This window comes from Salmo trutta, chromosome 27 (genome assembly GCF_901001165.1).
Source record: "Salmo trutta chromosome 27, fSalTru1.1, whole genome shotgun sequence".
Taxonomy (NCBI): domain Eukaryota; kingdom Metazoa; phylum Chordata; class Actinopteri; order Salmoniformes; family Salmonidae; genus Salmo; species Salmo trutta.
Window position 1 is genome coordinate 13,867,407 of NC_042983.1, and position 27,468 is coordinate 13,894,874.

Sequence of the window (27,468 nt, forward strand, 5' to 3'; positions counted from 1 at the left end):
TCCAACTTTAAGGTGCATACACCACCATCTACTGCACTGGAGCGTAAGGCCAGTCACGACCTACCTACATTAAATTCTCCTTCATTATTCCTGTTCCTAAAAGGAAGAACTGATCTGCAGCTGCCCACCGCAACATCCATTTTCTGTGATTTACGTTCCATTTCTGCGGTACAGTTGATAACCATTGCTTTGAACGCTACAAAGCTAACCTTACTGAAGCATAAATCACTTGTTGCCCTATCCCTCTGTGCTGGCACAAATCTACTACTCTTGGGCTTCCCGAGTGCATCGCAGTGCTACAGGCGTCACTACAGATTCCGGTTCGATCCTAGGCTGTGTCGTAGCCGGCTGCGACCGGGAGAACCATGAGGTGTTGCACTATTGGTCCGGGTAAGCGGAGGGTTTGGCTGGCCGGGATGTCCTTGTCTCATCGCACTCTAGCGACTCTTGTGGCGGGCCGGGCGCAGGCACAGTCGCCAGTTGGACGGTGTTTCCTCCGACACATTGGTGCGGCTGGCTTCTGGGTTAAGCGAGGAGTGTGTCAAGAAGCAGTGCAGCTTGGCAGGGTCATGTTTAGGAGGACACATGGGTCTCGACCTTCGCCTCTCCCGAGTCTGTACAGGAGTTGCAGCGATGGGACAAGACTGTAACTACCAATTGGATATAACGAAAAAGGGGTAAAAAGTACTATATATATAAAAACATAAAACAAATCTACTACTCACTGGGATCCTCTCAGGATCCCTCACCCTTGACCCATCCTCCTCTACTTTATTCACTGCCTCAGCATACAACACCTTCTGCACTACTCTGACTCTGGCCACTTCAACCTGCCTCTCTCGCACTGGACTCTTCCGACCCTCAGCAACATGAGCATCACTACAGTTGACACACAACTTTATCCACAGAAACTACACAATCCTCTATCCCATGCCCCCCTGCACACTTCCCACATCTTAGAATCTCCCTCCTACACACTACTGCAACATGACCATAAATGTTGCACCTGAAACAGTGCAGTGGATTCTGCACAAACCCTCTAACAGGATAACTGATATATCCTAACATTACTTTATCTGGTAGAGACTCGGACTCAAAAGGACTGACAGTGACTCCTTTGTTTCACCATTCTCCCCACCAGGTCTGCGTCAAACCAAACGGCGGGCGTCACAAACACCAGGAATTTTCAACTTCAATTGCTCCACCTCCACACTTAACACTACCCCAGAAATCACTCCTTTCAATGGTGCCCTTTTACTATGGGCAAAGCAAGAAACAGATCTTGACCCAAGTTGCGTTACACGGTGTGCCTGTTCCCTCTGGTCAGAAGAAACACAAACGTCCACTACAGGTTACCGTCACTGATTCAATTGCACCCAATTCCTTTCTCATCCACCCTGAAACCACAAATGGATCTGCCAAAAGGCAAGCGTCCACTTTCTCCAAAAATGTCAGTCCTACTGGTCCAGATTTTTCTTTATCATGTCTGGCACCATTCTTCCTCAACATACATCTTCCCACTACACTCGGCTCTTCTCCTTCTTCCTCACTGTCCATAACCATCATCCGCTGCATTGGCGGGGTGTTTCTCCAACACCCAACGTCTGTTCCTTAGCCCAATTTACAAGTCTGGTTATCTCTGGCCTCTCCATGCTTAAATTCTCTCCTTCAGCCACAGCAAAAGCAATTTCAGCAGGAATCTTCTGTCTTATGTAATCATACCAAACGTCACATAATTTCAGTGTCCCGGATGTACGTTTACTATGTTACGTCTAGTCTATGAGAGCAGGCTGTTGTGGTTCCAAGTAGAACCATTTTGGGTTCCATGTAGAACCCTTTCCAAAGAGGGTTCTACATGGAACCCAAAAGGGGTTTTACCTGAAACCAAAAACAGTTCTCCTATGGGGACAGCCGACAAACCATTTTGGAACCCTTTTTTCTAAGAGTGTGGGGTAATTTCCAAGTATAAATTGTACCCTAATTTTCCATTATTATGACACTCCACTGTGCCAAGCAGGGATTGGTCTAATAGGGCCTACTTACGCAGGCCTATAGTAAGATCACTATTGGTCCAAGAGGTGCTAAGACCTTATGGTGGTATCTTCCAAAAAACTGCATGTTTTTTTTCAATGCAAATAAGTACACCGTGCATTGTAAATACTTTCTTTATGGGAGATGCCATCACTCATACTTTATTTTTTGGACAACATGTTTACCCCGATGAGCACCCAATTCTATAGACACCTTTGATTTAGTAAGTTTGCTCACAACACAGGTGTGTTTGCGAGAGGAAAATTATTTTACCCTAAGGTACTGTTTGTACTGTACTGTATTTCCCATCAGGATTGTCGGGAGAGTAAACTATTGCACACAATGCCTGAACCAAACTTATATTGAAAACCCCAGTGTTCAAATTATACATTCACTTAGGGGTGCCCGATGTCTCTTTGGGGTGCCTAATGTCTCATGACAAACGTGCTTACGAAACTCAAGTGTAAAGATTTTTCCGCTTGATCTAGGTCCAGATGTATTATGTGATGTGACCTAGGGGTCTGTAAGACTTTGATTAGACATTTGAAAGCAATCCAAGTATTTTAAAATCCTCTTAATGCTGTTGCTAGGGAGAGTAAACCCAGATACCTGGGGACAATTCTTGACAGCAAGCTGCAATGGGAGGAGAACTCAAAGGCCATTCACTCAAAGACCCAGCAGAGACTTTTCCTCCTAAGAAAACAGAACTTCTTTGATGTTGACAACTGAGAGTTTGGGCCTATGAGTGAATGGCCTATGAATTCTCCTCCCATTGCAGCTTGTTGTCAAGAATTGTCCCCAGGCATCTTCCAGTCTGGGTTTACTCTCCCTAGTTACAGCAATAAGAGGATTTTAAAATACTTGGATGGTAGGTGCTGACAATTTCAAAAACTTTGCTGGCAATGATGGTCTGTGCTGGCAAACACCATGACCACAGACAGTTTGTTCTCTGAAATGAGTCTGGATCTGAATGCAAACACATTCGGGGCTGTCTGATTGGTCCAGAAAAACTGATTGGTTGGGCCAGAGCCAGAACACATGTGGGTAAACGGTGGTTTGAAAATTCGTCATTGGTTTTGATACTGATACTGTGTGCTAGCTAGCTTGTCCTAGGAGGACTCCTGTACACAGCAGGCGGGGGCAACACCTTGCTCCAACTAGCTAACAAGCAAGCTAAGTAGCAAACAGTGTTGCTAACTAGCAAGCTAGCTACTTAGTTAGCACACTGTGTTGCCCCCGCCTGCTGTGTACCAGAGTAGCTGGCGAGGGGCAAACAGTCGACAGTGTCCTTCACCCCCACCTGTCGGGCACTGTTTTCCCACAGTTCTGTTAACGATGGTGAGGGCAGGCGGGAGTAAAGGACACCGTCTACCGCTAGCTAGCAAGAAGGACTCCAGTACACAGCAGGAAGGGGAGACACTGTGTGCTAGCTAGCTAGCTAGCAAGGAGGACTCCGGTATACAGAAGACGGGGGCAAAAAACTCAGATAATACTTTAATACCTTCTTCTTCTATTTCAGTAGGGTTTAACGGCGGTTGGCATCCAATACGTTGCATTACCGCCCCTAACTGAACTACAGTACAGATCAATTACACTTTGTGATACAACATGGGAAAGAACAACCGGGAAAGGTACAAAATAAGTTTTACCTTACTGAAACATATAACAGTCATTGGCCTATACCTCTGTTCTGGCAGATATCTACTATTCATAGGGATCCTCTCAGAATCCCTAACCCTTGATCCACTCTCCTCTACCTTCTTCACTGCCTCAGCATACAACACCTTCTTCACTACTCTGACCCTGGCCACCTCATCTGCCTCACTCGCACCGGACACCTCCGATCCCCAGCAACATGGGCACCCCTACTGTTGACACACACTACTTTTTCCAACGAAACGACACATTCCTCTGTCCCATTCCTCCTGCACACTTCCCACATCTTGAAATCTCCCTCCTACACACTGCTGCGACATGCCCATTAACGTGATACTTATAACACCGCAGTGGATTTGGCACAAAAGCTCTAACATCATAACTCATATATCCTAACATCACATTGTCAGGTAAAGACTCTGAATCAAAGCTCAAAAGATCAAACTGTGTCCCCTCCGTCTGCGTCGCACCAAACGGCGGGCGCCACAAACACCAAGAATCTTCAACTTCAATTGCTCCACCTCCACACTTAACGTTACCCCAGAAATCATTCCCTTCACTGGAGCCACGTACCTAAGCGTAACGCAAGATAAAGGTATTTTTCCAAATTGCGTCACACGGAGCGCCTGCTACCTCTGAACAGAAGAACACAAACGTCAAAAGTCCATTTTGGATGACTATCACCAACTCAACAACACCCACCATCTTTTCCACCCAACCTGAAACCACCAATGGATCAGCCAAAATGTCTTGATCCGACTTCTTCAAAAATCTAACTCATACAATACCAAACTTATCTCTATCATAACCATGTCCATCAATGCAAGGCTCGGGCTCCGAGCTCCTCACCACACCTTCCACCTCTTCCATTTCACCTCCAAAACTCTAACTGGCATCCGGCTCACTCTGTCTGAACTTAACACCAATCTTCCTTGACATACCCTCTCCCTCTCTTTTCAACCTCATCTCTCTTTCCCTCCAACCCTCCTCCCTTAACCAATTACCCAACTCCTTCTGAAAATCTTCCGCTTTTCCAAGTCGAAATCTCCTCCAGGGACATGTTAAGCCCTGTACTCGACCTACAGTTGTCCACTATCCCCAGGTCCTTTCAGCCGTTCCGCAAGGAAGTAAAGCACATTCAGATACACCACCGCTTAGGTTGTTGTTTTCCCCTCTGTCTCCTTTGACTTGTTCTCCTATCTTATCTTTAATACCTTTTGACCCCCAAGCATGAAGGTGTCGTGCTCGAGGGGAGGGGGGGGGGGGCGTTCATGCAGGAACCAATAGGAGGGTCTGCAGTCTACAGTAGGGACACACTCTATTCACTCTACACTTGGCCTTCAGTTTCTCACACAGAACAAGAATGCACTATGCTCTTGTGGGCGGATCCACCCAGCGTGCATGTTGCGATTTCTAAGTCACTCAGGAAAAGAAAAATATATATATATATATATAAATAGATAAAAGAGAAGCAAATGGGTCTGATGTGTTCAGTTAAATGGGGAACGAGTGATTTCTTTAAGTTTCTTAGATGCTCAGATATGTTACGTTATGTGCGCATGCGCAGCTTCACTAGAGACTTAAATTACAGCACCTGGTAATCACTTCACCGTAGACAATCATCAGGAGCACACAGCCCGTTGGTATGTAACTGCGAACTACTCAGTCTAGCGTTGATGTTTGTCACTTGTGTGTTTGTGCACTGAGCGTTTGCCTCGCTGTGTCGGTGTTGGTTGGCCGGGAGTAACTTGTGGCTCGCTGGGTGCGGTGGCTCAGCGAACCAGATGCTGTATAGCATTGGGCTATTATTATCAGCCATTTTCATTGTGCTGATTTGTTCGGAGCACTCTGCTGGTTTCTGGTGGCGGTGGTGATAGCGGTGGTTTGGTTCGGTGATCCATGGTGGAGTGCCGCATTATGTTGCGTTTGTGTGTAAATCCTTTGGACGAGGCATGTGGTGACAAGGGTTCTGTGTCCTGTGACAGCGTCCATAGCAACCTGTGACGGCAGAGTTACTGTGCGCATGCTCCTCTGGCGCTGGGCATTCTGGGTGATGTAGTCAGTGCTGTTTTAAGCCAGATTCGCCACATCTTTGATGGTGTTGCAGGCTTATTTGATTTATTATTTACATTATTATTATATTACTTGAATAACATACTAAATAATATATCTGAATAATATATTGTCATTACTTGTTTGTTGTATTTCAGGTTTATGACCTGTGGTCATTTGATTTAAAATAAAATTAAGGACAAAACACGAGTCATGACATTGTGTGCTTCCTGGTGAGCCTTTTCGGAGGGCTAAATAACGAAAATCCGAAGAGTCATAAACCACGGTTCTCCTTTACATGGATAATGCAAGTGCTAGAACATTCGTCACGAGACTAACTTCTGATAAGCAAACAGTCCACCCATAAAGCTGTCTGCTCATCTGTTGACTTACCAGGCAAATCATTACTGAGTGAAAGCCAAGAAGAGGATAGAGTCTACAATTAAAGGACTACTTAAAACCCAGTTGGCAGAAAACACTTGAGCTTGAGTTAAACGCTAGAAAAGTTGGCAAGATGGTAGCATCAGAGGAGGAGCTGGAGAGGCTAAAACAGAAGCGGTCAGCAGCCCAGACTGCATTCACTAGAAGAGCCAATTACCTCACCTCCAGAGCTTGTGCACTGGGGGAAAGTGAAATGAGAAGTGAGTGGAGGAACTTTAAAGTGGATCACTCCAGAGTCAGAGATGCAGGGTTTGAGTATGCCACGGCCCTGAAAGAAGTGGATGATGATGAAGCCAAAAAGAAGGCGGAAAACATTGACGGAAAAACAGCAGAATGTGACTGTAAGTTTGATGAAACTGAACAAGTCATCCTGATCAGCTTCTGGACAAGGTTCGCTGAGGCGGAAATTACCACCCTCACTGAAGAGGCTGGATCAGCCATGGACCAGGCCGAGGACACCGATCACCACCATATGACCAGGAGGGAATGTGAATTGATTCATAGGAACCTGGAACGGGAGGTCAACAACTTCGAACGAGGATTGGATGAGTGGAGAGATTTGATCCCTCGGTCCAAGGCAACAGAGTCAAAGGACCAGATCCGGAAGTTGAAGAAAAGGCGTGAAAAACTGTGGGATGAGTGGGCATGGAAAGGCGGTTCTCAATCCGACGACGAAGGGAAACTGGGAAAAGTGAAAATTGTGGAGCAGGAGGAGCCAGTTGGGACTTACAACTACAGGCCCCAGATCAGCCTAGAACGTGCACGCTTGCCCATGTTTGCTGGTAATATGAGGGATTACTACCGCTGGAAAGCTGAATGGGAGGACTTGCAACGTCTGGGAAACCCTCATGGATTGGAAAATGTGAGAAAATTCCATCTCTTGGGAAGCCTAGATGAAAAAGTCAAGAGGGACCTCGTATTGTCCAGCTGTGGATCCGCCAACGACGTGTTCAGGCTCCTGGACAACAAGTACGGGAATAAGCCAAAAATATTGCTGCTGATTGCACAAGAAGTGCAAGGACTTTGCCCCATCAAAGGAAACCATCCGAGGAAGACAATCGAACTGATTCAAGCCGTGGAGAGAGCTCTTCGTGACCTACAAGTCTTAGGGGAGGAAGATGCTGTGAAGAACCGAGTGGTTGTGCAGTCGATTGAAAGTAAGCTTCCTGACTCCCTGAAAGAAGCTTACCACTTTGACTGTCTACTGCAATACTTGAAGAAGCAGGAGGACATTCTCGAGGAGCTAGACCAGCTACAGCCTAGCTCGGCGGACAATACTGAGAGGTCGAGCGAAAAGAAAAAGGAAAGGAGGGCATTCACCAGAGCCACATCAGGAAACACCCTAAAGGGCGCTCAACCAAGCTCATGCATCACATGTGGAGACAACGAGCACGGAGGTAGGCTGTTCGCCTGCAAGGTCTTCAAGAAGCTCAATCTGACAGGCAAGAAGGCTCAGCTTAGGAGAGCAGGAGCATGCTTTAAGTGCTTGCGCCTTCATGGTGACGATGGCGGCTGCACACAAAAGTATCTATGCTCAAAGGATGACTGTCAGAAAGAGGGCTCTTCAGACCACAATTACTTGCTCTGTCCAAAGTCACAGATCAAGAAGAAAGAGGAAAAGAGCGGAGAGCAGAGCGATGCAAAATTGGGGAAACGGGGCCTTGGACTAACCAACAAACAGGAGGAGCTCCTTGCCAAACTTTCTCCAGAGGTGCGAGCAGAGTTCAAAGAAGCCTTTTCAAATAAGATCACAACAAAAGTATGTGCTAGCATTGGTTGTGAGCCAAAAGAGTGCCCTGTCATAATGATGCTACTGGATGTGACGACAAACTCTGGCCAGCTAGTCGGTACGTTGATTGATCTCGCTTCAGATACTAATTATATCTCTAATAAAGCAGCAGAGCGTCTCAAGCTAAATGGTGAGAACATTAAGTTGATTGTCCAAGGTGTTGGAGGGATTGAGAAAACCATTACTACCATGAAGTATACCCTGAGGCTGAGAGTAAAAACTCCCAGAGGTACAATAGCAGAGCACAAACTCCTCTGTTACGGCTTGGAAGATGTTGCGAAAGTGAACCAAGCTGTCACGCCACAGCAACTGCAGAAGTTCTTTCCAAATGTTCAACTCAAGGACTTGGTCCGGCCCGAAAAGATCGACCTGTTTATTAGCCATAGAGAGGGTCGCCTGGTCCCACAGCCAGTCAGAGTAGTTGGAGACCTCGTCCTCTGGGATGGTCCCCTTGGGAAGACTGTTGGTGGAACGCATCCTGACCTCTTTGAAGTGATAGACCTGGCAGTGCACAGGTCTGAAACACATTTCGCTAGGTCAATGAGAACAGCTTCAAGGGCGTACAAAGAGATTCTCGTGAAGACAGGAGGACCCAGTGGAGTTTCGGTGGAAGAAGACGCAATCCTCCGAAACACTACAACTACCAACAAAGAAGTTTTTGAATGGTTCAAGTGGGACAGTATTGGCGCCGCCTGTGATCCTCAGTGTGGTGGCTGCAGATGCGGTAGGTGCCCCCCTGGAGGCAAGGAAATTACCCTAGGAGAGGAAAGAGACTTGGAGAAAATAAAGGAATGTCTCACCTACGTGCAAGCTGACAAGCACAGCGAATCCCCTCACTGGGATGCAGCTTACCCATGGAAAGGAGACCCCACAACGCTGCCTGACAATCGACGTGCAGTGGAAGCGACCTTTTTAAACACTGAGAAACGACTGGAGAGGGAGCCGGAATGGAAGGCTGCGTACAGAGAGCAAATCCACGATATGGTCTCAAGAGGGGCTGCCGTTAAAGTCACCCAGGAGGAAATTGATAGCTGGAAGGGACCTAAGTGGTATATCAGTCATTTAGTTGCTCCTAATCCTCACTCAACCACTACCCCTGTAAGAATTGTCTGGAACAGTAGCCAAGAATTCATGGGAATAAGTTTAAATGACCTACTGTACAAGGGTCCTGATGTCCTAAATCAGATAAGGGGCGTGCTTCTGAGATTCAGGACTGGGTTGTACGCCGCCCTGGGCGATGTGAAAAAAAATTATAACTCTGTCTGGCTAGAAGACAAAGAAGTACACCTCCATCGATTCCTCTGGAGAGACAATCCTGAGGAGGTGATCGAAGTCTTTGTTGTCGTCAGGGTCAACATTGGCGATAAACCTGCTGGTTGTATCGCCCAGGTGGCAATGAGAGAAACAGCCAACCTGCCCCAGTTTGCAGCCATGGTTGAGGAGCGCCGGGTTGTGGTAGAAGATAGTTATGTGGATGACATCTTGACGTCCCACAATGACTTGCAGATACTGGAGAAAATCACCAAAGGAGTGGAAAAGATCTTAAAGGCTGGAGGCTTCTCCCTTAAGCCATGGGTCTTATCAGGCCAAAGTGGGAGGTCAGCAACCACAACTGATGCCAGTATCAGTAAGACAACTGTGAGTGTGCCCAAAACGCTGGTGTTACCCAACCAGATGCGGGACGAAGAGAGCAAAGCACTTGGAGTCGGTTATGAACCAGAGACCGACAAACTTCGTGTGATGACCTCTGTAAATTTCTCAAAGAAGAGAGGAAAGATGAGAACAGGAGTCGATTTGCACGAAGAGGAAGTCGGAGGTAAAACTCCAAACCCATTGACCTGTCGGATGCTGCTAAGCCAGATCGCTGGATTCTACGACCCCATTGGTCTTGCCACACCCGCAAAGCAGAAAGGGGTTATGCTTGTGAGAGAAGCTTACCAAGAAGCGAGTATAAGCAGTCCAGTTAAGGACACTTGGGATGACCCACTCTCACCAAAACTACGGGAGGCTTCCATAAGACTCCTCGAAGAATATGTGAGACTTGCCCAGATCAGGTTCGAAAGAAGCCTCACAACAACTGAAGCTATATGCCATCCAATGGGAGTCACGTTTTCAGATGGGAGTGAGGCTTCCTACGGCGTGGTGCTCTATCTCCGTTGGGAGACGCAGAATGGGGTCATAGTGAGGCTGGTTGAGTCAAAAGCAAAGCTTACCCCTCTCAACCAGAAAGGAGACGTGATTAAGGCAGAGGTATGTGGTGCTGTCTTTTCGATCCGCCTGAGAAAATACCTTGTAAAGCACTGCCGCATCAAGGTCGCACGCTGGGTCCACTTCGTGGATAGCCAAACAATCCTGGGAGCAATTCACAAGGATAGCTATGGCTACCAAACTTTCTTCGCTAACCGCATCGGAGAGATCCAGAAGGCTGGACCAGTGGAAGACTGGAGGTGGATTGAGGGCAACCTGAACATAGCAGACATCATCACAAGGGGAGCAACTCCTGAGGAACTCGATGAAGGGTCAGAGTGGCAACAAGGCCCAGAGTTCCTGAGTTGGCCTGAGGCTGAGGGGCCTGTGAAGACGGCCAGTGAGATAGTGACCAGCGTGGCTGATGACGTTAAAAGGTTGAAAAGAAGAGCGTTCTCAGCTGTAGTCACCAGGTCTCAGGCAGAAAAGTTCTCAGAACCGCAGATGAAAGACCAAGGTCCAACTCTAGCAGTAGAGAGGCCAAAGAGGAAGCCCTGGGGTGTAGCTCTAGTGCGCCTTGTCGGGCCCGAACGATTCAGTAGCTTGTCTAAATTGTGTGGAACAATCGCCTGGGTTCGAAGAGCGGCAGAATCCTGGTTGAGGACAAGCTACCAAGCCTCGAGCTCAGCAAAGTGGGAGGTGAGGGGGCCCAGGCTGTCTGTGGTAGAGAGAACAGAGGCTTTCCAAGACCTAGCCCTTGCAGCCCAAGACGGCGTGAACTTTCAGGATACGACCTTACACCGCCTTGTTGTGATGAAAGATGACAACAATGGACTCTTACTTTGTGGTGGTAGAGTCCAGTCTTGGAATGAAGACGGAACCGCTGTACCTTTAATCCCGTTCCGGTCGTGGCTGGGGGCCTTGCTTGCGAGGGAAGCTCACGAAGCGAATCATGAAGGGGTGGCTGCCACACTGCTGCACACTAAAAGAAAGGCCTGGGTTGTGCAAGGTCGGAGGACAGTGAAGAAGGTGGTCAACAGGTGCATCACTTGCAAGAAGCAAAGAGCCCGGCTGTGCCAGCAAGTGATGAGCGCTCTTCCTCAGGAACGTACCAGTAGAGCACACCCATTTGAGTATACTACACTAGACCTCTTTGGACCCTTTGAAGTGAGGGACGCTGTTAAGAAAAGAACCAAGAAAAAGGTCTGGGGAGTCGTGTATTGCTGCATGACTTCCAGAGCCGTCCATGCTGATCTCATCGACGACCAGTCTTCTGAGAGCTTTCTTCAGGCCTACTCCCGGTTCACTGCTCTGAGGGGGCATCCCAAAAAGCTATGGTCAGACAGAGGCACAAACTTCTTGGGAGCCAGGCCTGCTCTGAGAGAGCTACACAAGCACCTGGCCTGTTTGCAGAAGGCATCCGTTGAAGACAAGGCTGCCAGAAATAGCACAGAGTGGCAATGGGACTTTCATCCTGCAGACTCGCCACACAGGAATGGAGCAGCAGAGGCAGCTGTCAAGCTCCTTAAAAGAGCTCTTAACAGTCTTGGTGGAACAACTGGCTGCTACACCTGGGGGGAGTTCCAGACCCTTCTCTACTCTGCAGCCAACTTGACTAATGAGCGACCCATCGACGCCAGGGCACAGGAACAAGAGGACTCAGTGGAGTACTTGACGCCCAACTCCCTTATCCTGGGGCGCACCGGACAGGGAGGTGACATACACGGAATTGACATGGAAACCCGCTCTTGGCGCAGGCTGAGGGCTGTCCAGGCTGGAGTCAACAGGTTCTGGAAGAAATGGAGCGAACTGGCAGGACCAAACTTGTTCATAAGACACAAGTGGCACCGAGCAGAGAGAAGTATCAAGGTTGGAGACGTAGTCTGGATTGCGGACCAGAACGCTCTGAGGGGGCAGTTCCGGCTCGGCCGGGTTGCTACAACATATCCAGACGAGAAGGGGGTTGTCCGGGATGCGGACATAACAACCTGCATGGGTCTTCCTGCTCCCATGGTTCCCAGGGCCCGGAGAAAGGACTCTACCATGCACACGAAAATCGTCATTCGCAGGGATGTGCGGAGGTTGGTGATCTTGATTCCTGCTGAAGACCAAGAGGAGGTAAGATAAGTCCTCGCCATGGGTACCCAAAGACTGTGACTCTGTGTTCTTTGCTTAGCTAGCGGGTAACCCTGGGAGGCAACTGAGTGCTTCGAGGGCAAACCTACACTCAGTAGGAGGAAAGGTGGTGGAGCCTACCTCCTTAGTTAATACATGTTTGTAAATGCCTACAAAGACTGGACTTTAGTTTGAAATTCTCACTGAGAGACTCAAGAGACTGTGCCCTCCTTGGATCTTCGATCAGTCGGCCAAGTGGGAGGTGTTGCGATTTCTAAGTCACTCAGGAAAAGAAAAGAAAAAATATATATATAAATAGATAAAAGAGAAGCAAATGTGTCTGATGTGTTCAGTTAAATGGGGAACGAGTGATTTCTTTAAGTTTCTTAGATGCTCAGATATGTTACGTTATGTGCGCATGCGCAGCTTCACTAGAGACTTAAATTACAGCACCTGGTAATCACTTCACCGTAGACAATCATCAGGAGCACACAGCCCGTTGGTATGTAACTGCGAACTACTCAGTCTAGCGTTGATGTTTGTCACTTGTGTGTTTGTGCACTGAGCGTTTGCCTCGCTGTGTCGGTGTTGGTTGGCCGGGAGTAACTTGTGGCTCGCTGGGTGCGGTGGCTCAGCGAACCAGATGCTGTATAGCATTGGGCTATTATTATCAGCCATTTGCATTGTGCTGATTTGTTCGGAGCACTCTGCTGGTTTCTGGTGGCGGTGGAGATAGCGGTGGTTTGGTTCGGTGATCCATGGTGGAGTGCCGCATTATGTTGCGTTTGTGTGTAAATCCTTTGGACGAGGCATGTGGTGGCAAGGGTTCTGTGTCCTGTGACAGCGTCCATAGCAACCTGTGACGGCAGAGTCACTGTGCGCATGCTCCTCTGGCGCTGGGCATTCTGGGTGATGTAGTCAGTGCTGTTTTAAGCCAGATTCGCCACATCTTTGATGGTGTTGCAGGCTTATTTGATTTATTATTTACATTATTATTATATTACTTGAATAACATACTAAATAATATATCTGAATAATATATTGTCATTACTTGTTTGTTGTATTTCAGGTTTATGACCTGTGGTCATTTGATTTAAAATAAAATTAAGGACAAAACACGAGTCATGACATTGTGTGCTTCCTGGTGAGCCTTTTCGGAGGGCTAAATAACGAAAATCCGAACAGTGCAGGTTTACAGGAAATAGGACTTCTAGTGTTACAAAGTTACTTTCATTATCAAAAGTGTATGCCAGGTAGCTGGGTTTATCGTTATAAAGCAAACGTTTTTAGTTGGGCAAAGTCTATGTTCCACGTAGGACTAATTCTACAGTCACTCAAGTCACGAGCGAAAGATGCGGTAATTGTGCTATATTACAGTAGCATCGGGCAAGACTATGCCAGTAGTGTTCTCTACTAAGTGGAAAACAACAACTAAAAAGCTTATGATGTTTATAAACACAATATAAGGATATGTTTATAAATGGAAACACAAACTATCCGCATGACATAGGTTTAGGACACAACATCGGGAGTCCGTGTATTGGTTGGACTCCATGAGTTGTGCATAAATCTGGTGGGTGGCGACGGAAAATAACCATAACACAATATTATATTATAGCTCCACAAAAAAATACTTTCCTGCCAACAAAAGCACCGTATTCCTGGCGAGTGCCTACTACGCACTTCAAGCGAGACTTCATAACACAAAATCTACAGCAGGAATAAGTTGCAGTTGGATTCAGACGTTTATTTGATAGCAAGGGACACATTTCACTCTATGTCTGGTAAGTAGACTTCCTAGAGATTACAGTATATGCTTTTGTTGACAGGGACGTTTTTTGTGGGTGAAGCCGGCAATATTGTGGTAGCATTATTTTCAGTCGCCACCCACCAGATGGATGCACAACTCAGGGAGTCCAAGCCATAGAGTACCACAATACGAGTCATAATACCTATAAAACCCAGCGGTCAAACAATGAAATGGTTCCAATTGTTTTTCCACCATTCATTTTTCCCATAGGAGATTTTAGAAACATTTAAAATATGAGCTGTGTTTCATGTAGGGTTACCCTGGTGTGACGTTTTGATAATGTGGCTATAATAAAGAACTACAAATGCCATGAGGATCTGGACCAGACTGCTTAATCGAGGATTAACTATATAATGTTAGCTAAATGTAGTAATGAATAAATTGGCTGCATTTCTTTAAAAGGACAATTCTGTGAACAGTCTTGTGCAAGTTTTAAATTGACACAATACCCGTTAGCAAAGGTGTCATCTTGTCACGACTTGCGCCGAAGTCGGTGCCTCTCCTTGTTCGGGTGGCATTCGGCGGTCGACGTCACCGGCTTTCTAGCCGCTACTGGATCTTTAATTTAAAGACCCTTGCTCCCTTCGGTCTCAACATAGACTTTGATCTGAAGCCATTCTTGTGATTATTGTGATTTTGCCATTGTAATTGTTTGTTAGATACATTTTAGACTACAAATGCTATGATCGTATGCTATCCATTTGTTTGTCTTTTTGTATGTTCTTTGTATGCCATTTTTTTAAATATTTGAGTTAACCAATGATATTAGGCCACACTTGGCCATGATTACAAACACCTGTGTGTCTCTTGACACTATATAAATGACTCATCTCGCAGTGTTTGTGATGATACCCTGATGAAGACAGCTTTGCTGTCGAAACGTTGGTTATTACATTTTTGCATCTGAGCTCTTAGAGTGTGCGGCTTTCCTTTATTTTCTAGTTCCCATAGGTGCAACCACGGTGGAGAGTCCAAACCAGGTCTCCACCATGCACATCCCCCCTGAATATGCCGATTTGGCTCTCGCCTTCTGTAAGAAGAAGGCGACTCAACTACCACCCCATCGACGGGGGCATTGTGCGATAAATCTCCTGGTAGACGCAGCACTTCCCAGGAGTCATGTGTATCCTCTGTCACAGGAGGAGACGGCGGCTATGGAAACATATGTCTCCGAATCTCTGGGACAGGTATACATTCGGCCTTCCACTTCACCTGCCTCCTCGAGTTTATTTTTTGTGAAGATGAAGGATGGAGGTTTACGCCCGTGTATTGACATTGAAGGTATAAATCAGATCATGGTGAAGTACAGTTACCCACTGCCTCTCATAGCCAGTGTGACAGAGTCATTGCTTGGGGCGCACTTCTTCACAAAATTGGATCTCAGGAGCGCTTACAACCTGGTGCGTATCCAGGAGGGGGATGAGTGGAGACGGCATTTAGTACCACCTCTGGGCACTATGAGTACCTCGTCATGCCGTATGGGTTGATGAAGGCTCCATCAGTCTTCCAATCCTTTGTAGACGAGATTTTCAGGGACCTGCACGGGCAGGGTGTAGTGGTGTATATAGATGACATTTTAATATACTCCGCTACACACGCCAAGCATGTGTCTCTGGTGCGCAGGGTGCTTGGTCGACTGTTGGAGCATGACTTGTACGTCAAGGCTGAGAAATGTCTGTTTTTCCAACAGTCTGTTTCCTTCCTAGGGTACCACCTTTCCGCGTCAGGGGTGGAGATGGAAAATTACCGCATTTCAGGCGTGCGTAAATAGCCGACTCCAACCACGGTAAAGGAGATGCAGCGGTTCTTAGGGTTTGCCAACTACTACCGGAGGTTTATCCGGGGCTTTGGTCAGGTAGCGGCTCCCATTACCTCCTTGCTGAAGGGGGGACCGGTGCGACTGCAGTGGTCAGCTGGCGCGGACAGGGCTTTTGGTCACCTGAAGGCTCTGTTTACCTCGGCTCCCGTGCTGGCTCATCCTGATCCCTCCTTGGCATTTATAGTAGAGGTTGACCCGCTCCAGCAGTCTAAGGTGCGGGAGGTTCCTCCGCCCCCTCTGGACATCGAGGGGGCCCTGTGCGAGCCATCATGGAGTCAAGGCGTCGGGCGAGGGGCCTTCAGTACTTTGTGGAGTGGGAGGGGTACAGCCTGGAAGAGAGATGCTGGGTGCTGGTGGAGGACATCCTGGACCCTTCCTGACTGCAGGAATTTCACCGTCTCCACCCGGATCGTCCTGCGCCTTGTCCTGCGCCTCGTCCTCCGGGTCGTCCCCGAGGGCGGTGTCGGCGCGCTGCTGGAGCCGCACGTCAAGGGGGGGTACTGTCACGACTTCCGCCGAAGTTGGTGCCTCTCCTTGTTCGGGCGGCGTTCGGCGGTCGACGTCACCGGCTTTCTAGCCACCACCGATCTACATTTCTTTGTCCATTTGTTTTGTCTTGATTGTACACACCTGGTTTCCATTACGTTATAATTTATTCCCTATTTAGCCCTCTGGTTCCCACATGGTTTTGTGCATGTTTGTTCATTGTTAAGTGGTCGCTCTTTTGTGTCGAGCTGGAATATTTTCCCTGTATGGAATTAGTTTGTGATTTATTCGAGTAAAGTACGTTTTTACTCAGTTCTGTGTCCTGCGCCTGACTCCGTCCTACCCGCTGCACACTGACACTTGACACAGCTAGAGATGAAGTGCAGGAGCTTGCAGGGATTTGTAGTTTTGCACGATGTCTACTTTGATGCTAATTAGCATTTCCGAATCTGAGAGGAAATAGAGCGGAATATATTGATAAAAGTCACCTTATCCGAGAGAGATTTACATGGTTATCAGAACGTCATGCCAGGGTAAGCCTACACAAAACACAGCCCTTATTTGAATTGTTTCTAAAATCCCCTATGGAAAAAATGAATGGTGGAAAAAGTATTGGAACCATTTCCCTGTTTGACCGCTAGGTTTTATGGGTAATATGACACCTCCACTGTGGGGCTCAATACACACTCTCGATGTTGTGTCTCAAAGCTACACATGATACTGCTGTGATGCTGGCTGTTGCTTTATAAATAATACAGTTGATGTTGTCCTCCTGTAGCCTGCTGACAATGCAATACAGCATCAGTGTTGTCATTTCAGTGTTGTCATAATGTAGCCCTATAATGTATGTATTAAGAGGCAACAACTATGGATATTGAGCTAGTAACCCTGTCATTATAGGGCAAGTAGTAGCCAAAGAAACTTGATCCCTCCTGTGCCCAAAAGTTCCAGGCATGCTTAGGACTATATACATGATAGGCTAATAGTCATGTATGAGCTGCCTCAGTGATGGCATAAACCTTTATGGTTCTTACACAGTCATATTGGATGTAATATTTAATTCCCTCATTCCCTCTCTACATAGGGTGAATGCTTTAAATGTAACTTACAGGAAATGCACTCAGCTTTATCCTTTCATCCGGCCCATAGAACTCTACATCCTTGCTGGCCTATGACATCACACCTAGTCACAGGATGAGAGGGACGTAGATGTACAGTATTATAGATCACACCATGGGAACTGGTCCACACCCATTCAGTTAGCCCTTCCCTCCACTGTCTGTGCATTGTCTGTCTGTCTGTCTGCACCACTTAATTTACTGGAAATGCTGCTTAGTGTAGTCTCAAGTGAATTCAGCTTAGAGGGCACAGTGGTAGTACTGCGTGGACCCCCACCAACTATGTAGGTCAGTGGTAATGACAGTGCCTGTAAGTATGGTATCAAATCCCTTTGCTGGCTGATGCTTAACATGATTCGTTGTCATTTCATATTATAAGAGTTATGAAAAGGAAGTTAATGTATGTGAGCATTAATATTTGATTTGATGAGCTCCTCAGAGACCACAGAGAGAGGAAGGTCATTGGATCTACCTGAGTAGTGACGTTATATAAAGGACAATTTAGGAGTCAGAGAGAAAGGTCTGATGCTCGCATACATTAACTTCCTTTTCCTGGATCTCATGCTCTGTCCCTTCAGCCACCTTTCAGTCTATAGTCTCCATTGCTTATTGTCCACAACTGCTCACTCCACTTTTGGCGGGCCATGTCTGTGTGCTGGCTGTGTTTTGGCCCAGCGTAGGCCGTGATCCTTTTCTCTGGGGACTGATGACACTGTTTGTAGAACACTCACTCATCCTGTAACCAATCAGGGTAGTCACCAGTTAGCTAGAACTGATACCAAGCATTAGAGCTGAATGAGCAAGTAGGCTACGTGATCAATGTCCTTAACTGAAGGTCAGGATTGATGATTCATGTTAAAAATGCATTTGTGGTTAAAAAGTGCACCTTCGTAGAAAAGACAGAGGGTAAAAACGACATGTACAGTAATCATCAGTGTTACTTCCACGTAACTTTGGTGGGTCATAGGAAGTGGAAATGACACGGGGGGAAGGGCGTGAGGGCGCTGCCAGCCCCTCCCACTGGCATTGTTTTATCGGGACATCTGCTACTTCCTGAATCATTGTTGATGAGGCCATCGTAATACCCAAAATAAGTGATGAGAACAGGTCGTACAGCTCATTATGTGTTGCTCATAATTTAAGTGTTAATTTGATTTATGTGGCTCTTATACTTCAGACAGGCTTTATGTCAGACCTGTCTCTTTCTGTGTGTTTACTGTATGTATTGTCGTGTGTGTGTGTGTGTGTGTGTGTGTCTAATCCTATGTGTGTGTTGTTGTGTAGGACACAGAGGAGCAGATAGCCATTAAGCATTGTCATCAGGAGCTGAGTGAGAGGAACAGAGAGCGCTGGTGTCTGGAGATACAGATCACGATGAGGTGAAAACTATTTTTTCTTACCCATCTCGAGGGACTTGCATAGGTGTTAGCAATATGGTATTGGCTTCACCTAGCTTTACAATGGGTTTAGGGGAGCTGCAGACCTACACTATATATGCAAAAATATGTGGACACCCCTTCAAATTAGTGGATTCGGCTATTTCAGCCAAGCCCGTTGCTGACAGGTGTATAAAATCGAGCACACAGCCATGCAATCCCCATAGACAAACATTGGCAGTAGAATGGCCTTACTGAAGAGCTCAGTGACTTTCAACGTAGCATCGTCATAGGATGCCACGTTTCCAACAAGTCAGTTCGTCAAATTTCCGCCCTGCTAGAGCTGCCCCGGTCAACTGTAAGTGCTGTTGTTGTGAAGTTGAAACGTCGAGGAGAAACAACGGCTCAGCTGCAAAGTGGTAGGCCACACAAGTTCACAGAAAAAGGACCGGCAAGTGCTGAAGCACGTAGCGAGTTAAAACTTGGCTGTCCTTGGTTGCAACACTCACTACTGAGTTCCAAACAGTCTCTGGAAGCAACGTCAGCACAGGAACTCGTCGGAAGCTTCATGAAATGGGTTTCCAAGGCCGAGCAGCCGCACACAAACCTAAGATCACCATGCGCAATGCCAAGCATTGGCTGGAGTGGTGTAAAGCTCGCTGCCATTGGACTCTGGAGCAGTGGAAAAGCATTCTCTGGAGTGATGAACCCCGCTTCACCATCTTGTCAGTCTGATGGACAAATCTGGGTTTGGCGGATGCCAGAAGAACGCTACCTGCCCGAATGCATAGTGCCAACTGTAAAGTTTGGTAGAGGAGAAATAACGGTCTGGGGCTGTTTTTCATGGTTTGGGCTAAGCCCCTTAGTTCCAGTGAACTACAGCATACAATGACATTCTAGACGATTCTGGGCTCCCAACCTTGTGGCAACAGTTTGGAGAATGCCCTTTCCTGTTTCAGCATGACAATGCCCCCGTGCACAAAGCAAGGTTCATAAAGAAATGGTTTGTCAAGATCGGTGTGGAAGAACTTGACTGTCCTGCACAGAGCCCTGATCTCAACCCCATCGAACACCTTTAGGATGAATTGGAACGCCGACTACGAGCCAGGCCTAATCAACCCAACATCAGTCCCCGACCTCACTAACGCTCTTGTAGCTGAATGGAAGCAAGTCCCTGCAGCAATGTTCCAACATCTAGTGGAAAGCCTTCCCAGAAGATTGGAGGCTGTTATAGCAGAAAAGGGGGAACCAACTCCATATTAATGCCCATGATTTTGGAACGAGATGTTCCACAAGCAGGTGTCCACATACTTTTAGTAATGTAGTGTATCTGTTTGCATCAGATCTAGGGGTAGCTATGGAGTAGAGTATGATAGGAAGATGACACTTTGAACCTGACAGATTAGGTTTATTACCAAATTCTTACCAAATCGCACTAGGAGCCTAAATTACTCACAGCATCACTTAGATTAGATGGAAACCTTCAGGAAATCTTGGATCTTTCAGGCCACATAAGATGTCATGGCACATTCCATGATTCTCTGATGACATTCTGACTTATGTTCCCTAATTAGTTTTATTGCAGTCCACAATGGGGCAGGAAAAAAACTACAACACAGCCATTTTTAGATTCTGCAGTAGTAAAATGACCTGAAAGCTGTGGCAATTTCAGTATGTGGGTTCTGTGTTGGTCATTTGGCACAGGATCGTCTTCGCTTTGGTGCCAGTGGTAGCTTGTTGGCGAGTGGCAGTGTGTGTGGGGGTGTGACAATTATTTCTGGTTGGTGTCGGATTTAATGTGTAGGCGGGGGGGGGCTAATTCCTGGTGTCAATATGGGTGTGGGTGTGGAGAGGTAATTTGTCAGTGTGTGCTTTTGTGTGTTTGTGAGAGAGAGAATGGGTGTGAGGCTTTCTTGTTTTCAGGTCATGCTTTAACGACTGTGTTGTTGTCAGACAGACTTGGTCTCAACCACAACCCTCTCCTGCACCCACGTACTGCTAAACCTCAGGACACACACACACACACACACACTTACACACACTAACACACACTTACACAAACACGCACACATTGTCGTAGCTTTGTCCATGCAGAGTATAAACCCATATTGCTATTGTATCAATGTAATAACATCAGATTTGCAGTCAAGGTCAACTGTACAACGTAAATATTTGCCTTATTAGAATATAATACATTTTTCTTTATCAGCCCTTCAATGTTGAGCCAAAGTCAGCTTCAGGTTCAGGTTTTCTGTGCGTGTGGCATGAAAACCTTTGATTGAGTCACACTTTACAGATACATTATAATACCTCATACACACGATATCATACACTTACAGACACCCCAATAACTTCACACGCACTGCCCAGCGTACGTCAGCTAACCTCAGGGGTGAAATAAATAGTGGGGGTAGGCTACACCGTACTGGTTGAACATGATAATATCACAGTTTAGGCTATTACTTTCACGTCCTGACCATAGTGAGTGTTATTTTCTATGGTAGATTAGGTCAGGGCGTGACAGGGGGTGTTTGTCTGGTTTTTGTATGTCTATGTTTTGGTTCTAGGTTTGTATTTCTATGTTGGTGTTATTTGGCATGACCTCCAATTAGAGGCAGCAGGTTGTCATTGTCTCTAATTGGAGGTCCTATTTAAGTTAGGTTTGTTCCACAGGTGTTTGTGGGGGATTGTTCTTCGTGAGGTTTATGTTCCTCCAGCGTCATGGTTTGTTTTGTATTTACTTAAAGTGTTAATTGTTGCATTCGGTTTCACTGATTTAAATAAAACATGTGGAACTACAAAAACGCTGCATCTTGGTCCGCTCTTTCAAACAGCCGTGACAGAATCACCCACCAAAGACGGACCAAGCAGCGTAAGAAGGAGCACCAAGAGGAATGGACATGGGAGCAGATATTGGACGGCAGGGATCCTGGACATGGGAGGAGATCCAGAAGGGATGGAATTGCCATCCATGGGAAGAAGTGGAGGCAGCAAGAGCAGAGCGGCGACGAGAGGAGGCTCTAAATGCACGTAAAGGCAAGACTGAGAGGCAGCCCCAAAACATTTTTAGGGGGGGGGGGGCACAAGGGGAGTTGGGCAGAGTCAGGATGGAGTCCTGAGACAACTTCCCGGGCTTACTATGAGGAGCAAGTGATGGAGCAGACACCGTATCTTGCAGTGACGCGCACTGTGTCATCAGGGCGCATACAAAGGCCGGTGCGAACTGTGCCCGCACCCCGCAGTGATCGAGCGGAGTTGAGTATCCAGACAGGGCGGGTTGTGCAGGCCGTGCGCTCCAGACCTCCAGTGCACCTCCAAGACCCAGTGTACCCTGTGCCTGCTCCACGCACTCTACCTCCAGTGCGCCACCATAGCCCAGTACGCCCTGTTCCTGCTCCCCGCACTAGCCCAAAGGTATGTGGTACTAGCCTGGCGCCTCCTATACCAGTCCCACGTAGCAGACCTCCAGTGCGTCACCAGAGCCCAGTACGTCCTGTTCCTGCTCCCTGCACTAGCCCGAAGGTGTGTGTGACTAGCCTGGCGCCTCCTATGCCAGCCCCACGTAGCAGACCTCCAGTGCGCCACCATAGCCCGGTAAGGCCTGCTGTGAGCACGCGGTCCGAAGTACGCCTCCCCAGTCCGGTGAGACCAGTTCCAGTGCCCCGAAGGAAGCCTCTAATGATGGTCCGACGTCTCCAGCGATAATCCATGGCATGAAGCCTCCAGTGATGATCCATGGCCCGGAGCCTGTAGTGTTAATCCATGGCACGAAGCCTCCAGTGATGATCCATGGCCCGGAGCCCGTAGGGATGATCCAAGGCACGAAGCCTCCAGTGATGATCCATGGCCCGGAGCTTGTAGGGATGATCCATGGCACGAAGCCTCCAGTGATAACCCATGGCCCGGAGCCTCCAGTGATGATTCATGGCACAAAGCCTCCAGTGATTATCCATGACGTGGAACCAGTAGTGATGACCCATGGCACGGAACCTGCAGCGAAGGTCCCCAGTCCAGAACCTACAGAGACGCTCTTCAGCGCGGAGCCTCCAGCGACACCCCCTAGTCCGGAGCCTCCAGCGACGCCCCTCCAGTCCGGAGCCTCCAGCGACGCCCCCCCCCCAGTCCGGAGCCTCCAGCGACGCCCTGCAGTCCCGAGTCATCAGCGGCGGTCTGCAGCCCCGAGTCATCAGCGGCGGTCTGCAGCCTGGAGTCATCAGCGGCGATTGGTGGTCCGAAGCATCCGATGATGACCCATGGTATGGTTCCCCCAGTCATACGGGGGGATCAGCGGGCAGTGGGATTACCACGCCCGGAACCAAAGCCGCCGCCATAGACAGTTGTCACCCACCCTACCCTCCCTTTGTATTGTTTGTTTTTAGGCGCGGTCGGAGTCCGCACCTTTGGGGGTGGGTACTGTCACGTCCTGACCATAGTGAGTGTTATTTTCTATGGTAGATTAGGTCAGGGCGTGACAGGAGGTGTTTGTCTGGTTTTTGTATGTCTATGTTTTGGTTTCTATGTTGGTGTTATTTGGCATGACCTCCAATTAGAGGCAGCAGGTTGTCGTTGACTCTAATTGGAGGTCCTATTTAAGTTAGGTTTGTTCCACAGGTGTTTGTGGGTGATTGTTCTTCGTGAGGTTTATGTTCCTCCAGCGTCATGGTTTGTTTTGTATTTACTTAAAGTGTTAATTGTTGCATTCGGTTTCACTGATTTAAATAAAACATGTGGAACTACAAAAACGCTGCATCTTGGTCCACTCTTTCAAACAGCCGTGACAATTACACTATTATTTATCATTACATCATGTCACCTGCATGAGAAATTAACGAATGGACTTGAAAACGCTCCAAATTTGTAGGTTAAAGGGAACTTGCAGAGATTCTAAGAACGTTTTATTATGGTTCCCTGAAAGTTTTCCTGGGAGGTTTTATTCATGTTCTGAAAACAAATGTATAGGTTATTTGAAGGTATTTAAATAAGGTTCTGAACATTCTCTAAATGTTGTGAATGTTTTGAAGGAAATGTAAAGGTTATTTGGAGGTTTTTGAATCTTCCTTAAAACTTTCACTGAATGTTTTATTATGACTTTTAATAACACAGGCAGTGTTACTTTTAATAACACCGCCTGTTCTGGGAACATACATTTTTAGGTTGCAGTGAGGTTCTGAGAACATTTTACTATGGTTCCCTGAAAGTTTTCCTGGGAGGCTTTATTAATGTTCTGAAAACGGAAATTAAGATTATTTGAAGGTATTTAAACACATTCTGAGAACATTCTCTAAATGTTGTGAATGTTTTGAACGAAATGTAAAGTATTTTTTTAGGTTTTGAATAACTTACTTAACGTTTCATTAAGACTTTAATAACACTGCTATCTTAGGTTAACTGTTTTGAAGCCCAAGCACAGATAGGACTGTCACGTCCTGACCCTAGTAAGATGTCATTTTCTATAGTAGAGTAGGGCAGGGCGTGACAGGGGGTGTTTTGGATTGTTCTATGTTTTCTATTTCTATGTTCTAGTTTTTCTATTTCTATGTTGGGATTGATTGGGTTGATCTCTAATTGGAGGCAGCTGATCCTCGTTGCCTCTGATTAGAGATCATATTTAAGTAGGGTTTTTTCTCTTCCTGTTTTGTGGGTTATTATCTTTTGAGTAGTGTGTTTTCCTCTCTGCGTCACGGTTTGTTGTTTTTGTGTATTCAAGTATTTTTTGTGTATTGCATTTAGTTTCACCATAAATAAAATATGTGGAACTACGAACACGCTGCATTTTGGTCCGATCCTTCAAACAGCCGTGACAAGGACATATGTAAATTATTTGGCTTAGGCATTAATCGTGCAAACACATTTCTTTTTTTACTGTGGCACAACGTCAGTGAGATTCAAATCTACAATATTCTGTTCTCTATCAATGGAATTAGCCCACAACACCACCAGTATGGAGCTAGCATGTCATGTTTTTTTTAACTCACTCAAAGCTCTTCATTTTAGTCTATTCAATCAGACCCCATTTCAAAGGAAACAAACACTAATTAAGATTAGGTGTGGCCAATTAGTGGGTGCGGCCAACACACCTGAACACACGAATAGAGGATAGAGAAAGTTTTGTTGACGCTGAGAACGGAATGTACAGTATATGTTTTTAACTAACATTCTTAGAACGTTACTAATGTTTTCTTGTGTTTTTATGGAAAGTTTTTGTAATGTTCTGAGAACATGACTTTAAATAGAAACATGAAGTAACCTGCAGAAAACATTATGCAGAAGTTCCAAAATTCCCACAGAAGAGCATTGTTTCTTAACGTTCTATGAACGTTCTGAGAACTTTACTTTAAAACGAACCATGAGCAAACCTGTAGAAAACGTTATGCTGTAGTACTGAAATTCCCACAGTAGAAAATGTTTTCTTAATGTTCTCTGAACTTTTTGAGAGCATTTCCAATGTCAAATCAGTTGGAAAACGTTCCTAGAACATTACCAAAATGTACATGTAACCATGTTTTAACCTTTAGGAAATGTTCTGTTAAAGTAATAAAATAATGTTTGTTTTTTGTAAAGTTCCATGTGCTCATAATGTTTCAAAGCCAAGCAACTATTCTGCACCATTCCCAGAAAGTTGTGGGAAGGTTGTATGCAAAATAACCATAGGACAACCCCGCGCTCAACAAGCTCTAAGAAACATATGATTCTCAGAACGTTGTGTACTAGCTGGGTGGTTATGTTTTTTCACATTGAAAGGTAATACATTTTCAAAGTTAAACAATAAATCTTTACTATTAGACCCACAGAGAATGTATTCAATTAATAGGAATTCTATATGTAATTCTATGTTTAGGCCCCCCAAAAATGTTCTTGCATGGGCAAGCATGTGCACACTTATGAGGTACTGCACATATACCGTAGAAGAAGAAATTAAGAAGGAATCATACTGTAGGAAGAAATTAAATCTACTTTCGCCCCTGGCTAACCTTACAGACACTACGGAGAAGAGGGAGATGCTTTCCATGTCCAGTTATACATATTTCACTTTACTGTGTCACAGTTTCCAATGGTGTATGGGTGGTTATGATATTCTGATCGTGTTCGGGTTAGCAATCAGTTATTTCTCAGAGTACGATTATGTGACTAAAACACACACTGACTGTATATTCTCTGCTGACCGATGATGACCTCATGACTATTTGTTATCCTAATGATTACTATCATCTGTACTGCCTAACCACTTGCATATTAGGTACAGTATAGTACAAGAGTTAAACATTATACAGTGTTATTGTTCTATATTAAGTACAGTTTGATAGTTAAACATTATACAGTGGTATTGTTCATAATGTTCCAATGTTATTGTTTTGCCTGTAGAATCTGGAACCAATTAAGTCCTTAGGGTTTTTACAGGTTCGGACAATTTTAGGACAGTTCAGCCTGCGACAATCAAAAACACATTTATACATTGTAGAGTTATGTAACAGTACATAACTGTCTCTCTCCTCCCTTCTCTAACTCTCTTTCTTTCTCTCAGACTGGACCATGTAAGTGTGGTAGCAGCAAGGGAGGTTCCTGAAGGACTGCAGTCCTCCTTAGGCATCAACGATCTGCATCTACTGGCCATGGAGTACTGCCAAGGAGGAGACCTGAGGAAGGTGTGTTATTCTTACACACACACCCTGTGGCTACGGCTGAGGACACAAACGTGTACAAGAAGTCCCGCTACGACCTCCGCAGAGCGATCAAACAGGAAAAAGTACACTATAGGAACAAGGTGGAATCCTATTACACCGGCTCTGATACTTGACGCATGTCAGATTACAAAGGAAGACCTAGCTGTGACATGCCCAACGATAACTCTTCACCAGATGAACTTCTACACCTGCATTGCTTGCTGTTTGGGGTTTTATGCTGGGTTTCTGTACTGCACTTTGAGATATCAGCTGATGTAAGAAGGGCTATATAAATAAAATGTATTTGATTTGGTGAACTCAGTGCATTTTATGCACGCTTCCACAAAAGTAATGCCAAGCGCACATGAGGGCCCTAGACCCAGTCCAATTTGCATCCTGCCCCAAAAGATCTACAGACGATGCAATCTCAATTGCATTCCACACTGCCCTCTCCCACCTGGACAACAGGAATACCAACAGTTGAAGTCGGAAGTTTACATACACTTAGGTTGGAGTCATTAAAACTTGTTTTTCAACCACTCCATGAATTTATTGTTAACAAACTATAGTTTTGGCAAGTCGGTTAGGACATCTACTGTGTGCGTTACACAAGTCATTTTTCTAACAATTGTTTACAGACCGATTATTTCACTTATAATTCACTGTATCACAATTCCAGTGGGTCAGAAATGTACATACACTAAGTTGACTGTGCCTTTAAACAGCTTGGAAAATTCCAGAAAATGTTGTCATGACTTTAGAAGCTTCTGATAGTCTAATTTACATAATTTGAGTCAATTGGAGGTGTAACTGTGGATGTATTTGAAACTCAGTGCCTCTTTGCTTGACATCATGGAAACATCAAAATAAATCATCCAAGACCTCAGAAAAAATTGTAGACCTCCACATGTCTGGTTCATCCTTGGG

General features: G+C 46.1%; 1 pseudogene; it reads left to right on the forward strand.

The window, feature by feature from the left end:
• The first annotated feature begins 13,332 nt into the window (after positions 1-13,332).
• LOC115164353 (inhibitor of nuclear factor kappa-B kinase subunit beta-like) overlaps positions 13,333-27,468 on the forward strand; it is a 54,654-nt pseudogene continuing 40,518 nt past the window's right edge.